This window comes from Ambystoma mexicanum, chromosome 2q (assembly GCF_040938575.1).
Source record: "Ambystoma mexicanum isolate Mex_15411 chromosome 2q, UKY_AmexF1_1, whole genome shotgun sequence".
Classification (NCBI taxonomy): domain Eukaryota; kingdom Metazoa; phylum Chordata; class Amphibia; order Caudata; family Ambystomatidae; genus Ambystoma; species Ambystoma mexicanum.
This window is the reverse complement of record NC_090924.1, coordinates 421,905,279-421,918,201: the sequence shown is the minus strand read 5'-3', so window position 1 is coordinate 421,918,201 and position 12,923 is coordinate 421,905,279.

Below are 12,923 nucleotides of genomic sequence, written 5' to 3'. Positions count from 1 at the left end.
AGGTTTCTGAGGGTTGGTCGCTCCCATTGTTAACAATCCTCTTGGCAAATTAGTATGTATAGTTTTTTTATGGATGTCCTATGGCCAAATAAAGCACACTATTTTAGAATGTAGATATATGTCAGTAGAGCATGGAATGGATTAAAACAAAGGGCCTAATTTTGAGTTTGGCAATATCCCAGAGGTAAATCCACTGAAATACTGCCAAACTCAATTACTGTTACTGCCACTTGGTCCTGTGGAGTTACCAATGGATTGCAAGGGGTGGTAGGTCCTCATTTTTGGAGTTCATAGGACTGAATGGGAATTTCTGTTGGATTTACCACGGTGAAATTACCGCCTAGTAAAGCCCACGTGTGTGCGTAACTCTGTGCGGAGGGGAGCTCAGAGGGGCGCCGGAGGAGACTGGAGCCTCGCAACAATCATGGCACTGAGAGAGCCACTCTCCAGTCAATCGGATCTGATTGAGTTGCATTTGGCTGAATTATAAACACCATTTGTAAACGTGTGGAAAAGAGGACCGTGTCAAAAACACAGGCACATCGTCCCAAGTTGTGGTTTCGTGGGGGAACAAAGACCCATTGAACAAAGTGGATTGATTCCAACATCTGAATCATCTGCGCCGAGTAATAAGTGCAGAGACCTGGGCTTACCCTACCAGAACAGACAGCATATAGAACATCTGCTGTCGACTTGTCAAGAAGAAGGTTGCTACACTGAGAAGACCCTAAACAGCAGTTTTTTAGAACAACTGAAACACGTGTAGACTTTTGGAATCTGTGAGAGTTATCTCTACACAGATGGGTTTACTGAGCAAGAGATCTGAACCTAGTAAAGTTATAACAATTTAGAGGTCATATCTAACCACATAGCGTTAGATTGAGAAGAGAGATAGTAGGAATGGAATGTAGAATGAGAGAGAATGAATGGTAGTGTATTGTGGGAGGTGAGCCTGGTTTTGGAAATTGTGTATTCAGAATATATTGATTTTTCTTTTCAACACACAATATTGATATGTAAAATTGTAAAAACTAAAAAGATTTTCCTTTTATAAAATGTATATTGTTTTATATATAGGTTTACAAAATGTGTATGACACAATAAATCTGATTTTATTTGGTTGAATTCACTGAAGCATTAGTCGGTTTTGTTAAAGAGACCATTCTCACGAAAGAGGACACCCCTCTGCCCGATTGGCCCAATTTATATTGTTTCACAGTAAATTGCCCGTAGGACCAATCGCGATATTGGGCATCCCCATAAATTTTGTTTGACGTCTAGTAAATCTGCCAATTGTTTGGAGGTAAAGTAGAAGATTTATTTCCAGTAAAAACCTGGAGATGAATCTGCTACTTTTCCTCAGAAAATCAGCAGATTTACCATGCGGTAGTTCCGCTGGCAGTCAATCCACACAATTATTATAATTTGGTGGTGCAGGAAAAGTGTCAGGGTACAGACTTATCGCCAATTTTGTTTCCTGCACTGCCAAACTTGTAATGATGCCCAAACAATTTATGTGCTAGGGCACAGATGAGATTAGTAAATATTTATTGGTTTGGTAGATTGTTCCTGGTGTAAGCAGATTTTTCTTAGCTATATTATAATTTTAAATGTTGTATGCCAGTATTACAGGTTTGTTCTATTTCATTGGGCGACATCACCAAGTTTCCCATTGAGTTGTAAAGAGGTTATCACAAAATGTCTGATTAGGCTCACTAGAGAACATCTTGCCAGTATGTTTGTCTGGGGTTAGTTTGATTGTGTGTGCAGATGATGAAGGAGTTATCCAGGTTTTACCCACTGACTAAAGGACTTAGAGTTCGCTAAAAAGCCATGGAATGCTGATCAATTCTGCATTGTGATTTTGTAGGTCACAGTCCTTGCAAATTCTTTTAAATCCTGCTAGACCTGGGGGTCAAGTAACTTAGTTTACCTGCTCAACCTAAGAGAAATGCACTCGACCCATGGTAACTAATGACAAATGTAACCAGTGCTTTTTCAAAAAAAAAAAAAATGGTGAATGTTACCCAAAGCCCACTTCATGTTTTGTGCCCTGCTGCCCCTCAGGGGCCAATCACGCACAGTGAGACATTTATTTGACATTTACTTCAACCAAAGCTTGTTTGGAGTAACTATCCAATAAAAGTTTCAAACATTTGTTGTACTCATCAGCAAGGTTGAGAACCATATAATAGGCCAATAATCAATGAATGGATTTTGTGATCCATGTAAGATTATTTGTCTTAATAAGAGCTGAGGACTGGTATGCTTGTCCTATTTGCAAAGGTATACATAATAGCCCAGCAGTTGCAGGGTTAATATTACGTACAACTGTGAATAGTTACAACAACAATAATGAGCAATCTGGGGCAGAGCTTTAACAAAAACTCATATAGGATGCTAAAGCATTTTCCAATTCAGCTGAGAAGGTTTCCACCGAGCTACCACCTAGCACAGTGTGCATTTGAATGCAAGAAACCTGCATTACAGGGATCAGCCGGGTAATACATTGTAGGATGGTCTGTCAAGAAACACCATTTCTTGCTATATGAGGTGTATCTGCTCTAGTTGCAAGTGTCAGGCGATTCATGCAGAATTGACCTACCAGTGGTGAGTTATTTCTCCAAACAAGGTAGGTTGTGGCCAAGTGAAGAGCATGTCTTTTCACAGAAAAGTTAAGCCAATACTGATGTTGTTGATTGTAGGCACTGTACAGAAAACAAACACCTGGATGGTGGATGAATTGTGTGATGCTTTTATATGAATGACACTCCTTACAGACGTGATAATGAATGAAACAAAGAAGCTGTCAATGGCTCCTCTGGGTGAGCAAGAGAAACTAATCATTTGAAGAACTCTAGATAGATTGTCTGAAAATGCTTAACCAACCTTCTGAAAAGAGACATCAGAAGTAGCATTTTAAGGGAAATGAGCAATGGCAGTATTTGTAAAACAAGATGAAAAATAATATTGACAACCATCAGCAATGGCTTTGTTGTGGCTTTGTAAATGTAGACAGATTTTTTGTCCTGAGGCGAAGTTTAGGCTTTATATAAAAACAAAATGGTACCCATTACATTTTTTTAAAAAAAAAAGCCAAAACTTTTGGTGTGGCTAATTCTAGTTTACTTTTGTCACTCCTGTTTTACTGATTGCTTCCTGGTTCTGCTCTAATTCTGTTGTGCGTCAAGGGCAAAAAAAACAAAAACGATTTGAACCGTTACAGACTGTGTGGACCGTTTTTTCTCATCTACCAAAACAGGCTGTGAGTACTCCAATGGTTGGTGGCAGTTTTGGATCAAATTAAGGAAATGCATACATTATTATTTTCGTGATGAGTCTGATTAAAACCTAGTGTGATCTACAACAGCTTAACCTAAACCTTAAATTTAACCTTAAGGTTATTTTGAAGCTTAATCTTTCAATAGTAGAATGTATGGCAATTAGATTTCGCATATACGCTCATGGTTTTGCCAGTCTGGGATTTCCACCTGCAGCCTGGGCTAAGACCAGATTTGAAGAGTGGGAATAGGTTTCTCGAATAAAGGTTTAATCCATTTCAAGAGTATATGTCAGGAAGAAGCCTGTGGACCTGGAATTTGTGGCCTGCCTCTGCTGATTTTGTGGCTGCCACAATGTTTTAATGAATGCAACCCTCTGATTTGATTTTCATTGAGATGCCTACTGTAGCCTCAACTCTTCATTGATGTTGAGGGTCTGCCATTCTTACTCGGCAGAGAATTTGCAAACATAAGAAGATGCTGACCTGAAGAATTGACCCTGCTGGAACTTGTAATCTTCCATAACCCTCTTGGTGGCAAAGCTGTTTTGGTAACTGCTGGAACCAGACTAACAGGTACCCGCTTGAGGCAAATGTGTTGCTCTTCCCCCTCTTCTCAGTGGGTCCTGTCTTAGCACTATCCTCAATCCCTCCCTACTCCTTGCTTCAGTTGGTCAGTGGACCATTACCTGAACGGTTCATGAAGAGCAAACACTTCAAGCTAAAGACTTGTAAGTTTCTTCCTTCAAAGCCACCATGCAATGTGCAAAAATATATTGCAAACCTCATTTGTTCTTATAACAAAATCCAGACAAGGGAGATGCTTCCTTATTTGGTTTGTTTCGGTGTTGTGAAGTACATGTGGTTTGTGGTGCTTTAGAGGTATGGTTGTGTTTACTACAGAGTTTGTGAGGTCAATGCAGAAGTGTGAGTTTTTTTAATGGTTTGTTAATGGTAGTACATTTCCTACCCCCGCTGTTCTGACTAAATGCGATCCATATCCCTTCTCCTGTTGATCATTCTAGCATGTGGCAATTACCGCCCCCATGAGTTCCTTCAGGGGTAGTGTGTTCCCTGTGCCCCCTGGTCAGCCGGTGGGCTACCTGGTTTCTACGTCCATCCCTATTCCTTTATGTCTGACGAGGTTCACACCCTCGGAGGTCTGACAAAGTTGACACATCTCCCATCCCTGTTTTCACATTTGGTCCTCTATCAGTTTGGGCATACTTCAGGTCTCAAAACCACCCTTCCCAGTCAGATGCCTCTCTCTTACCGTGCCCCACTCTGTTTGTGCAGTGAATTTAGCAGACAAGTTCAAGTATAACGAGTTACAGTAGACACTGTCAACATCAAGGAGGATGCTGTGCACTAGGCTAAGGTCTTTATCCAGGATGACCATTAAGATTATGTCTACAGTCATCCTACAGAAATTGCATATGTCTTTGCTTTCACACTGCCTTAAATTGGGTGAAAATTGAATATTCTGCCTTTAGGTTTCTGAGGGTTGGTCGCTCCCATTGTTAACAATCCTCTTGGCAAATTAGTATGTATAGTTTTTTTATGGATGTCCTATGGCCAAATAAAGCACACTATTTTAGAATGTAGATATATGTCAGTAGAGCATGGAATGGATTAAAACAAAGGGCCTAATTTTGAGTTTGGCAATATCCCAGAGGTAAATCCACTGAAATACTGCCAAACTCAATTACTGTTACTGCCACTTGGTCCTGTGGAGTTACCAATGGATTGCAAGGGGTGGTAGGTCCTCATTTTTGGAGTTCATAGGACTGAATGGGAATTTCTGTTGGATTTACCACGGTGAAATTACCGCCTAGTAAAGCCCATGTGTGTGCGTAACTCTGTGCGGATCGGAGCTCAGGGGGGCGCCGGAGGAGACTGGAGCCTCGCAACAATCATGGCACTGAGAGAGCCACTCTCCAGGCAATCGGATCTGATTGAGTTGCATTTGGCTGAATTATAAACACCATTTGTAAACGTGTGGAAAAGAGGACCGTGTCAAAAACACAGGCACATCGTCCCAAGTTGTGGTTTCGTGGGGGAACAAAGACCCATTGAACAAAGTGGATTGATGCCAACATCTGAATCATCTGCGCCGAGTAATAAGTGCAGAGACCTGGGCTTACCCTACCAGAACAGACAGCATATAGAACATCTGCTGTCGACTTGTCCTGAAGAAGGTTGCTACACTGAGAAGCCCCTAAACAGCAGTTTTTAGAACAACTGAAACACGTGTAGACTTTTGGAATCTGTGAGAGTTATCTCTACACAGATGGGTTTACTGAGCAAGAGATCTGAACCTAGTAAAGTTATAACAATTTAGAGGTCATATCTAACCACATAGCGTTAGATTGAGAAGAGAGATAGTAGGAATGGAATGTAGAATGAGAGAGAATGAATGGTAGTGTATTGTGGGAGGTGAGCCTGGTTTTGGAAATTGTGTGTTCAGAATATATTGATTTTTCTTTTCAACACACAATATTGATATGTAAAATTGTAAAAACTAAAAAGATTTTCCTTTTATAAAATGTATATTGTTTTTATATGTTTACAAAATGTGTATGACACAATAAATCTGATTTTATTTGGTTGAATTCACTGAAGCATTGTTCGTTTTTGTTAAAGAGACCATTCTCACGAAAGAGGACACCCCTCTGCCCGATTGGCCCAATTTATATTGTTTCACAGTAAATTGCCCGAAGGACCAATCGCGATATTGGGCATCCGCATAAATTTTGTTTGACGCCTAGTAAATCTGCCAATTGTTTGGAGGTAAAGTAGAAGATTTATTTCCAGTAAAAACCTAGAGATGAATCTGCCACTTTTCCTCAGAAAATCAGCAGATTTACCATGCGGTAGTTCCGCTGGCAGTCAATCCACACAATTATTATAATTTGGTGGTGCAGGAAAAGTGGCAGGGTACAGACTTATCGCCAATTTTGTTTCCTGCACTGCCAAACTTGTAATGATGCCCAAATGATTTACGTGCTAGGGCACAGATGAGAGTCGTAAATATTTATTGGTTTGGTAGATTGTTCCTGGTGTAAGCAGATTTTTCTTAGCTATATTATAATTTTAAATGTTGTATGCCAGTATTACAGGTTTGTTCTATTTCATTGGGCGACATCACCAAGTTTCCCATTGAGTTGTAAAGAGGTTATCACAAAATGTCTGATTAGGCTCGCTAGAGAACATCTTGCCAGTATGTTTGTCTGGGGTTAGTTTGATTGTGTGTGCAGATGATGAAGGAGTTATCCAGGTTTTACCCACTGACTAAAGGACTTAGAGTTCGCTAAAAAGCCATGGAATGCTGATCAATTCTGCATTGTGATTTTGTAGGTCACAGTCCTTGCAAGATTCTTTTAAATCCTGCTAGACCTTGAGGTCAAGTAACTTAGTTTACCTGCTCAACCTAAGAGAAATGCACTCGACCCATGGTAACCAATGACAAATGTAACCAGTGCTTTTAAAAAAAAAAATGGTGAATGTTACCCAAAGCCCACTTCATGTTTTGTGCCCTGCTGCCCCTCAGGGGCCAATCACGCACAGTGAGACATTTATTTGACATTTACTTCAACCAAAGCTTGTTTGGAGTAACTATCCAATAAAAGTTTCAAACATTTGTTGTACTCATCAGCAAGGTTGAGAACCATATAATAGGCCAATGATCAATGAATGGATTTTGTGATCCATGTAAGATTATTTGTCTTAATAAGAGCTGAGGACTGGTATGCTTGTCCTATTTGCATAGGTATGCATAATAGCCCAGCAGTTGCAGGGTTAATATTACGTACAACTGTGAATAGTTACAACAACAATAATGAGCAATCTGGGGCAGAGCTTTAACAAAAACTCATATAGGATGCTAAAGCATTTTCCAATTCAGCTGAGAAGGTTTCCACCGAGCTACCACCTAGCGCAGTGTGCATTTGAATGCAAGAAACCTGCATTACAGGGATCAGCCGGGTAATAAATTGTAGGATGGTCTGTCAAGAAATACCATTTCTTGCTATATGAGGTGTATCTGCTCTAGTTGCAAGTGTCAGGCGATTCATGCAGAATTGACCTACCAGTGGTGAGTTATTTCTCCAAACAAGGTAGGTTGTGGCCAAGTGAAGAGCATAAGTGTAACAATGGGTGCTCCCAATTTTTTTGTTTTCGGGGGGTCAAGTCTGTGAACAGGGAGAGTGAAGGGAGAAAAAAAAGACGTAACAGACTGACTACCCCTCTCTCTAAGGTCTTTCGACACAACAGATACAGGTGCTGAAGTGCTGATATGTAAATCTACAGCGGTTACCTTATGGGAGAAAAAGTTATTGAGCAGAAACCGTTGAAAATATATAAATCACTTTAATAGTTGTAAGACTACATTTTTTGTAAAAAACTATACAATAATCTCTCATACCATTCATACCAATTTATTCATTCTGTGACATACGGGTTCGGCAGTTAACATTTTCTTTGAGCATATAAGTTGTTGGTAATATGTATGACATTAGAAAAAACAAGTTTGGATTTTCTGTAGGTCGACATATGTTTCGGCCCCTTTCAATAGTCCCATCGTTGTCTACAGTGGTCTAAATAGTCATTGTTGGGCCATCTTCAGGACAGTGATGATTTTGTAAAAGCTTACAGTCTTCACCCTTTTTCGTATGAAAAGCCAAATCTAAAAACATAAATTAAGCATATATTACATTGTGTAGCGGTCTGGTCTCTGCTGGTTATTTTCAAGGTAATGGCTTGATTACTATGCCGAAAAGACTGCACCAACCTGTGGCCGGAAGAATTGTTGTGGACCACGGAGATAAGATTGTAGGGTATCTTCTGTATTACCCTTATCTAGAGCCCTAACAAAAGGGGACATAAACAAGGGAGATTACTACCTTGCGTGTTTGTTCTATCAGTACATTGCTAAAAGAATTTTTTTTTTTTGTTTTGGCGTCTCAGAGCGAACTTACAGTTAACACCTGGAAATGGGTGGAGCTTCAGATTTCTGTAACTCAGTATCGCATTGTGAGATATCTTCGAGATGAAGCTGATTGCATCGGCACCTAAACAAGTTGTGTCTGCAAAAGAGAAAGGTGTTCAATGAACTACCCTTCTATGATCATATCATAAAAACTCCAATTTTAAGATGAAGAATGCCGTTTATTTGCAGTTGTTATAACCAGAGGCCCCCACTAAAGGTAAGTTGAGGTAGTAATTACTTTAAATGGGGATACAGTGTTATCAAATCTAATGCCTAAAGAAGGTATTTGTATTGAAACCTTTCTATCGCATGCCTAAAAAGTGCCCGAGCTACCCGTAGATGAGCTCAGTACCTTTTAGCACACCAGGACGCGGTGCACAAGCAGCTTTCTTATCGCTGATGTTGGGATAACTGTGAGATGTTTAAATTATTAATTACACGCACGCAGGGCAGAGTGTATTAACCCCTAACCGCGAGGTTGTACACAGCCTTTCACTTGCTGCTGTGCGAATAGAACACTGCTACTTACTTGTGTTATTTGTTTGAACGATGCGGCGGTGTTACTCGAACGGCGTCTTCTGGCGTGTGAATGAGTCACTTTAGCAAAAGGGAGGGGCTGTGTCTTTTAAAAGATCACGTGTTGCCGAAGGAGGTGTTGTTAACGTGGAACTCAGCTATAATGAAGAGGCCATATGTAAACGTGCCGCACAGTGCTAGCTCGCTACGATTCCCAGGAGACCTGGAAAGAGCCGGGAACACTTACGAGCTACAATGTAACTTTTATTCGGATAGCAGGAGCTAAATAGTGTATCCCAGTTGGGGTAATAAATAAACATTACTGTGGTCTCGATTTTTCAGAGACTGGTTAATCTTAGCTTCGCGACTATACATTAATGTAAGTCAGAAAAAAGATTCTATTTTGTTTGAACCGTCAGAATAAGTATCTTGGAAGTGACGCGTTACATTATAAATTGTGAAGTACAAATGTATTTTGTACTTTAATATCACAGAATACTGCAATTTGGAAAAGGTCTGTGGAAAGAAATTGAACATGCATCTTAGCTGTGAAATTATTGATGGTGTCTGTTGTCAGCCCCTAAGATGTTTAGTAGAGACGGGAACTGCTTGTTCAATGACAGGTACTAAAATTCAAGGTATAGAATGGACGCGCTCTTGTTCTTTGCTGTTTAAAGGAAGGCACTCCATTCGACAGCTATATTTAACCCATTTTGAACTGTTCTCAGGTTATAAATCCATTTTTGTTCCCCTTGAGTTAGGGTTTTATCTTTGTCCCCAGTGTGCGCACAAACAACTACTCTCAAACAAATCACTTTGTGTCACCATACTATCCAACTGAAAGAGTTCACTAACTGTTTAACACCGTGGGTAGTATACGCCATCATATGCCCATGCGATATGGTATATATAGGCAAAACCAAACGACCTGTCCGCCAACGGATAAACGAGCACAAATCTTGTATTCGTAATGCAGTAGAAAATAAACCATTAGTGGCCCATTTCTCTAAAAAACAACACAAGTGCACAGACTTTCTATGGTGTGTCATTCAGGTTATCAAAATTTCCCGTCGCAATGGGGACAAAGATAAAACCCTAACTCAAGCGGAACAAAAATGAGATTTGCCTACTGCAGCCTCAACTCTTCATTGATGTCGAGGGTCTGCCATTCTTACTCGGTAGAGAATTTGCAAACATAAGAAGATGCTGACCTGAAGAATTGACCCTGCTGGAACTTGTAATCTTCAATAACCCTCTTGGTGGCAAAGCTGTTTTGGTAACTGCTGGAACCAGACTAACAGCTACCCGCTTGAGGCAAATGTGTTGCTCTTCCCCCTCTTCTCAGTGGGTCCTGTCTTAACACTATCCTCAATCCCTCCCTACTCCTTGCTTCAGTTAGTCAGTGGACCATTACCTGAACGGTTCATGAAGAGCAAACACTTCAAGCTAAAGACTTGTAAGTTTCTTCCTTCAAAGCCGCCATGCAATGTGCAAAAATATATTGCAAACCTCATTTGTTCTTATAACAAAATCCAGACAAGGGAGATGCTTCCTTATTAGCTCATCAGCTGTGCATGACTCAAAACCAGTAAAACATTATTTTCCCTCTTAATGAGTCATTCTTCGAGGTCATTTTAGGGCCTAATGACAAGTGTGGCTGCAAAACACAGAGTAAAAGACAATCTGGTAAATACTGTTACCGGATCCAGTAAATGGAGGTGCACCGTACGATTACACCTTTATGCAATCCGTGAGGTCATGCTATTTACTGAATGCAGTAAAAGTCAGACACCGCACATGAAGAAAACTAAAGTGCCACTCCTCATCCAGTAACAGTGACACCGGGAACATACATTCTGCATTTCCGGAAAAGAATATGCATCTGTGCAGACATTATAGGATGTCAATCCATAGTGAATCTGTGCCCTTGTATGCCATCCAGACGGAATGCGTGGCAAACCTAAAACTAGGGACCCCTTATGAGGGAAGGGAGGAGACATTAGGCAACGGAAGCCAACATTCTTATAGCAGAATGAGGATGCCAGAGAGGCAACAAAGCTGCTGGGCCACCTTATGGCAAAAACAGTCCCTATAAAATGTGCTGCACTTTGGTATCATGTGTGTGCCAAGGTCCAAGTCATGTCTGACTATCCCGTACAAACCAGAGATGTCAAGAAGAGGTGGGATGTCCTTAAGTGGAGTGTCCATCCCATCATCTTTGAGCACCGGCAAAAGTGCCTAGAATCTGGCTCTATGTCAGACCCATATCTACAACCTTTGGAGTCAAAGGCAGCCACTATGGTGAACCTTAGTTGCATCACTGAATCCAGCGATGCAGATGTCAGGGCAGTCACACATGTAGCAGCTAGTAAGAGAAAAATATATGGTCGCAGAATTCCATATAGAAAGTGCACTCAGGTAAACCCCACAACATGGCCCAGTGTCCCACCATTTACTGATAAGGAAGGAGGTAAACTGTCCAACCATCCACAGCACACCATCCCATACAAGTCCCCAACATTTTGGTATTCTGTATTAGAATGTCTGACACAGCACCAAACCTACTGATGACATATGAGAACCAAAAAATGCCAGCATGTCTTCCTATCTTATATATACCACATTTGCAAGACACCCCCTCACGTGCAGATCACCTGGATAGGCATGCGTGCACAGCAGATGGGCACTGCTAGGCCGCCCAAGCACATTTGCACTACTGGCAACCTCATGGGCTGAGTAACTGACCACATTTTCTTATATGATCCCACAGAGTATACCTCCAGTTACCAAGAGGACCCGTCAGACACCTACACACCTGCCCGAGACATGACCACCATCACACCTAAAACAGGGATTAAATCATCCCAGAGGTCAGCGGACATTCCTGCTGCAGAAGCAACACCAGTGAAGAGCAAGACATCCAGAAAAGGCATGTCATGTCCCTCCAGCCAAGCAGCCAGCACAGAGGGAACCCCAGGCACCACCCAGGCAAACCGAATGATTACGCCAAAAGGGTCACGCCCCTCAGAAGCAACCAAAATACCACCTCCCACACATGTTGTTCCATGAGATGTAGGCCAAGAAATGTTAGCACTCACCCCGCAGTTATAAGTCTTGGCAGTAAACCTTGTCTATGACCAGGGAGAGAGCAACACAGACACTCCACTGTGCACACCTATTGGAGGTGCCACAGGGAACTTTGATGATGACCCAGGCCAAAACTGGAGTGCAGACACCTGATTCAAATATGCATCCTATAATCCTTTCTACACCTCCTACTCCTGCGCCGAACTTGCAACTGTGAGCAGAGAAGCCACTGACCAGCAAGAGGTAATTAAGGCCCAACACCAGCCAATCATCCAATGTTTATGTTTATGTTTATTGAGTTTATATAGCGCTTTACACCAAAGCACTTTACAGAATAACAACAGGTACAGTATGAATGAAGCATAATTTACAAACATGAAACAAACCAGTGATACAGTATTTAGAACAATTTACACAGAGGAGGGAGGCGGAAGGAGGGAGGCAGAAGGAGGGAGGGCAAGGTGGGGGGGGCCGAGTGACCTCCAACGCACTAAGGTGGTTACAGTATCCAAATTGGGATCATCAGGGGAGCGGGAAGTGGATGGGGAAGGGAAGGGGGGCAGGGGTGTGAGGGGGAGAGAGGTAGGGAAGGAGAGTCAGGGGGGAATGGAGAAGAAGGGCTTTCAGGGAGGAGCGGAAAGATGGGTAGGTAGGGGTGGAGCGGATAGAGAGAGGTAGGAAGTTCCAGTGGAGGGGGGCCAAGAGTTGGAAGGAACGGAATCGCAAGGAGGCACAAGGGGCTGGGGGTACAGTGAGAAGGTGGAGATCAGCTGAGCGGAGAGAGCGGGAGGGAGAGTAAAATGAGAGGAGTGAGGAAAGATGGGGGGGCGAGGTCGTGGATAGATTTGTAGACAAGGTAGAGGAATTGGAATTTCAATTGTGTGAGGAAGGGGAGCCAGCCGAGTTGAGAGAGTGAGGAAGAGATAGAGTCTCGAGGGCCAAGAAGACATAGAGTGCGGATAAAGGAGTGGTAGATGGATTTTAGGGGAGTCAGGTGAGAGACATGGAGTCCAAAGAGAAGAGAGGAGCAGTAGAAGAGACGGGAGAAAATAA